This window comes from Schistocerca cancellata, unplaced genomic scaffold (genome assembly GCF_023864275.1).
Source record: "Schistocerca cancellata isolate TAMUIC-IGC-003103 unplaced genomic scaffold, iqSchCanc2.1 HiC_scaffold_300, whole genome shotgun sequence".
NCBI classification, from domain to species: Eukaryota; Metazoa; Arthropoda; class Insecta; order Orthoptera; family Acrididae; genus Schistocerca; species Schistocerca cancellata.
This window is the reverse complement of record NW_026046318.1, coordinates 30,064-36,063: the sequence shown is the minus strand read 5'-3', so window position 1 is coordinate 36,063 and position 6,000 is coordinate 30,064. Positions and strand designations below refer to the sequence as shown.

At 41.4% G+C, this 6,000-nt stretch overlaps 3 non-coding genes across 3 annotated transcripts; all 3 read right to left on the bottom strand.

The window, feature by feature from the left end:
- Positions 1 to 427: 427 nt before the first annotated feature.
- LOC126114237 (U4 spliceosomal RNA) lies at positions 428 to 567 on the bottom strand. The gene has a single exon (XR_007525127.1). It is a non-coding gene; the product is annotated as a U4 spliceosomal RNA (small nuclear RNA).
- Positions 568 to 2,834: 2,267 nt separating this feature from the next.
- LOC126114236 (U4 spliceosomal RNA) lies at positions 2,835 to 2,974 on the bottom strand. Its single transcript, XR_007525126.1, has one exon. It is a non-coding gene; the product is annotated as a U4 spliceosomal RNA (small nuclear RNA).
- Positions 2,975 to 5,248: 2,274 nt separating this feature from the next.
- Positions 5,249 to 5,389, bottom strand: LOC126114239 (U4 spliceosomal RNA). The gene has a single exon (XR_007525128.1). It is a non-coding gene; the product is annotated as a U4 spliceosomal RNA (small nuclear RNA).
- Between the last annotated feature and the right edge of the window lie 611 nt (positions 5,390 to 6,000).

Sequence of the window (6,000 nt, the reverse complement as noted above, 5' to 3'; positions counted from 1 at the left end):
AACACTGGCAGTGCTGTGAAAATGAATCAAGTACAACACTGGCCTCCCACACACTCACCAACTCTCACTGTACTGCCCTAGTCTCCTCCATTAAATTCTGACAGAAGTTTTGTCAAATCCTACATTTATCAGTAACCACTGCATGTATGTACCACTAGTATGCTATGGAGCAAGAATTGCCACTGGACAGAACCACATTTCAACTGGTCCACATTGGCATCTTTATTCACACATAGCAGTTGCACAACATCTTACACTGAGGAGAATGTTTCTCACCAGCTGTCAAAGACATGTACACAATTCAATCTGTGAACACAGCCTAGTCTGTGTACATGGTCCCTAACAACCACCAGCCAAACACTTCCACAAGTGCTGAATGTGTTCACAGATAAACACAGCTTGAAGCATTGTTTCCATGAGACTTACACCCCCTGAGGAGCTGCCAAAAATTGCCACAGAGTCGGTATTTCACGTCTCTCTGGCGGGGTATTGGTAAAAGTTTTCAACTAGCAATAATCGCACCTCAGTTATACTTCATTGGTTACGATATTGCCACTGCGCAAAGATTAACTACCTTGCGCCTGGCACTGCTATTTATACCTGACGTTCGTTCCAAGCACCTACAGGTACTTACATCATCGCTACCTATCAGTATTACCTTACACTATTCAAGTTCCTTTGGGGGAAACAAATACAGAAATATACAGAAAAAAAAACAGTAAAACACATTTTATTAGTGGCAGACTCTCTGTTCTTTGCTCCTTGTGTCTAATAGTTGCTTACACGCCACTTACCGCCATCTTAAACACTCAAAATTGCACAGTAGTTCTCCCCTTGACCGACAGGCGCGCTACTGCTCACTCGCCTAGCCCCCCACAGACGAAAGTAGCACAACCTCATTTAGCAAATACCGGCACACCCATTAAGACTCATCGTTAGATTTTGTTATTTTTGTGGCCGCTGGTTAGTACTAGACACCAAGAAAACTGCCACTGCATTTACATTAACTTAACAAACCATACACTTGTCAGCAAAAGCTGTTTGACGTACTGAGCAGTAGAACGCTAGTTTTACTCGAATCATGCCGTGAAATTGATTAATGTCGATGGGTGAAATATTCGTGTAACTGATTAGGCACCCTGGAAACACAATGAAATGAGATTTACAAATCCTCTCATGTGGCTGGGTTAAGTTGTTGAAATGAGTTTACCTTGCAGGAAAGTACAACTAGAATTCAGTCAGTAAATTGCTTCATAGCGCTGGGAACACATGCTGCAGTCTTAAATATACAAGATACACACTTATTCCACATTGCGCCAAACAACTTGCAGAAAAATGTATGTTTTGGGCTCCTCTGCCGTTTATGTTCTTGCCCCAGAACAATCATAGAAAACCCGCCTGCTGTCTCGTTGGCCCCAGCTAATATATTGCCTGACAAAAATGAAATATCTGAATGTGTGCTAAATAGTATCTCGAGTGCCAACCATTCATAACAGATCCAAACAATAAGACATTTTCTATGGGTCCATTTGTGCTATGGTAGGCAGCAAATGTTGCTCACCTTGCATATAGGAACAGTCATATTCTCAAATGAAGAGACACAAAGATGAGCCATCACAAGCCAACTACTTCTGCTCTCAAAAAATGCACCACTCCTGCTACAGTTCTCACCTACACTTGCTCTACCACTGTGTTATTCATTGCATTCCTTGGTTTATATTCACAGATACAATCACAAAATTTACCCCACAAGCATTTGTTCCTCTCTTCAGTATTCCACATGCAATACATTCTCATAGCACACTGGACCATCATTAAGCTCACCATCCCATTTAAACTATCACACTGTATTATCTGTCACATTTGAACAGTAAATCCACAGTTCAAGGAATACACCAAGAAATGCACTAATAACACTGTTCAAAATGTGAATACCATGCTGCAGCCAACCAAATTCTACTGCACAATCACTGCATGAAGGGAGATTTACCACCAGTAGCCTTTAGATGAAACATGTAAGCTACATAAAGGTTCAACAAAACCTCAACACCAGGGACTGCATTAGCTACCATACAAATAGCTACAAGCACTTACCTTTCTTTCAATCACTCTGCTCTGCACACTACAGCACATGTATGTATTCTCAAAATGAGGCAAAGCCTTGCACAACATTACAGTTCTTCCTGTTTCCATGTAACACACACCACATAGGATACTGTATTCAATGTGAGTGCCCTTACTAGGCACTGTGCAGCCTAACACATCAATCATCTCAAGTCAACAAACTCATTGCCCAATATTATCAACAGCAGTTCCATGGTCATAAGTTCTAATTATCAAGGTGTACACACAGCAGTGTCCAAAAAGGATCAAACATCCATATAATGATCAGGACACAAACACAAATTATAACACTGGCAGTGCTGTGAAAATGAATCAAGTACAACACTGGCCTCCCACACACTCACCAACTCTCACTGTACTGCCCTAGTCTCCTCATTAAATTCTGACAGAAGTTTTGTCAAATCCTACATTTATCAGTAACCACTGCATGTATGTACCACTAGTATGCTATGGAGCAAGAATTGCCACTGGACAGAACCACATTTCAACTGTCCACATTGGCATCTTTATTCACACATAGCAGTTGCACAACATCTTACACTGAGGAGAATGTTTCTCACCAGCTGTCAAAGACATGTACACAATTCATCTGTGAACACAGCCTAGTCTGTGTACATGGTCCCTAACAACCACCAGCCAAACACTTCCACAAGTGCTGAATGTGTTCACAGATAAACACAGCTTGAAGCATTGTTTCCATGAGACTTACACCCCCTGAGGAGCTGCCAAAAATTGCCACAGAGTCGGTATTTCACGTCTCTCTGGCGGGGTATTGGTAAAAGTTTTCAACTAGCAATAATCGCACCTCAGTTATACTTCATTGGTTACGATATTGCCACTGCGCAAAGATTAACTACCTTGCGCCTGGCACTGCTATTTATACCTGACGTGTCGTTCCAAGCACCTACAGGTACTTACATCATCGCTACCTATCAGTATTACCTTACACTATTCAAGTTCTTTGGGGGAAACAAATACAGAAATATACAGAAAAAAAAACAGTAAAACACATTTTATTAGTGGCAGACTCTCTGTTCTTTGCTCCTTGTGTCTAATTAGTTGCTTACACGCCCACTTACCGCCATCTTAAACACTCAAAATTGCACAGTAGTTCTCCCCTTGACCGACAGGCGCGCTACTGCTCACTCGCCTAGCCCCCCCACAGACGAAAGTAGCACAACCTCATTTAGCAAATACCGGCACACCCATTAAGACTCATCGTTAGATTTTGTTATTTTGTGGCCGCTGGTTAGTACTAGACACCAAGAAAACTGCCAACTGCATTTACATTAACTTAACAAACCATACACTTGTCAGCAAAAGCTGTTTGACGTACTGAGCAGTAGAACGCTAGTTTTACTCGAATCATGCCGTGAAATTGATTAATGTCGATGGGTGAAATATTCGTGTAACTGATTAGGCACCCTGGAAACACAATGAAATGAGATTTACAAATCCTCTCATGTGGCTGGGTTAAGTTGTTGAAATGAGTTTACCTTGCAGGAAAGTACAACTAGAATTCAGTCAGTAAATTGCTTCATAGCGCTGGGAACACATGCTGCAGTCTTAAATATACAAGATACACACTTATTCCACATTGCGCCAAACAACTTGCAGAAAAATGTATGTTTTGGGCTCCTCTGCCGTTTATGTTCTTGCCCCAGAACAATCATAGAAAACCCGCCTGCTGTCTCGTTGGCCCCAGCTAATATATTGCCTGACAAAAATGAAAATATCTGAATGTGTGCTAAATAGTATCTCGAGTGCCAACCATTCATAACAGATCCAAACAATAAGACATTTTCTATGGGTCCATTTGTGCTATGGTAGGCAGCAAATGTTGCTCACCTTGCATATAGGAACAGTCATATTCTCAAATGAAGAGACACAAAGAATGAGCCATCACAAGCCAACTACTTCTGCTCTCAAAAAATGCACCACTCCTGCTACAGTTCTCACCTACACTTGCTCTACCACTGTGTTATTCATTGCATTCCTTGGTTTATATTCACAGATACAATCACAAAATTTACCCCACAAGCATTTGTTCCCTCTCTTCAGTATTCCACATGCAATACATTCTCATAGCACACTGGACCATCATTAAGCTCACCATCCCATTTAAACTATCACACTGTATTATCTGTCACATTTGAACAGTAAATCCACAGTTCAAGGAATACACCAAGAAATGCACTAATAACACTGTTCAAAATGTGAATACCATGGCTGCAGCCAACCAAATTCTACTGCACAATCACTGCATGAAGGAGATTTACCACCAGTAGCCTTTAGATGAAACATGTAAGCTACATAAAGGTTCAACAAAACCTCAACACCAGGGACTGCATTAGCTACCATACAAATAGCTACAAGCACTTACCTTTCTTTCAATCACTCTGCTCTGCACACTACAGCACATGTATGTATTCTCAAAATGAGGCAAAGCCTTGCACAACATTACAGTTCTTCCTGTTCCATGTAACACACACCACATAGGATACTGTATTCAATGTGAGTGCCCTTACTAGCACTGTGCAGCCTAACACATCAATCATCTCAAGTCAACAAACTCATTGCCCAATATTATCAACAGCAGTTCCATGGTCATAAGTTCTAATTATCAAGGTGTACACACAGCAGTGTCCAAAAAAGGATCAAACATCCATATAATGATCAGGACACAAACACAAATTATAACACTGGCAGTGCTGTGAAAATGAATCAAGTACAACACTGGCCTCCCACACACTCACCAACTCTCACTGTACTGCCCTAGTCTCCTCCATTAAATTCTGACAGAAGTTTTGTCAAATCCTACATTTATCAGTAACCACTGCAATGTATGTACCACTAGTATGCTATGGAGCAAGAATTGCCACTGGACAGAACCACATTTCAACTGTCCACATTGGCATCTTTATTCACACATAGCAGTTGCACAACATCTTACACTGAGGAGAATGTTTCTCACCAGCTGTCAAAGACATGTACACAATTCATCTGTGAACACAGCCTAGTCTGTGTACATGGTCCCTAACAACCACCAGCCAAACACTTCCACAAGTGCTGAATGTGTTCACAGATAAACACAGCTTGAAGCATTGTTTCCATGAGACTTACACCCCCTGAGGAGCTGCCAAAAATTGCCACAGAGTCGGTATTTCACGTCTCTCTGGCGGGGTATTGGTAAAAGTTTTCAACTAGCAATAATCGCACCATCAGTTATACTTCATTGGTTACGATATTGCCACTGCGCAAAGATTAACTACCTTGCGCCTGGCACTGCTATTTATACCTGACGTTCGTTCCAAGCACCTACAGGTACTTACATCATCGCTACCTATCAGTATTACCTTACACTATTCAAGTTCCTTTGGGGGAAACAAATACAGAAATATACAGAAAAAAAAACAGTAAAACACAATTTTATTAGTGGCAGACTCTCTGTTCTTTGCTCCTTGTGTCTAATAGTTGCTTACACGCCCACTTACCGCCATCTTAAACACTCAAAATTGCACAGTAGTTTCTCCCTTGACCGACAGGCGCGCTACTGCTCACTCGCCTAGCCCCCCCCACAGACGAAAGTAGCACAACCTCATTTAGCAAATACCGGCACACCCATTAAGACTCATCGTTAGATTTTGTTATTTTGTGGCCGCTGGTTAGTACTAGACACCAAGAAAACTGCCAACTGCATTTACATTAACTTAACAAACCATACACTTGTCAGCAAAAGCTGTTTGACGTACTGAGCAGTAGAACGCTAGTTTTACTCGAATCATGCCGTGAAATTGATTAATGTCGATGGGTGAAATATTCGTGTAACTGATTAGGCACCCTGGAAACACAATGAAATGAGATTTACAAATCCTC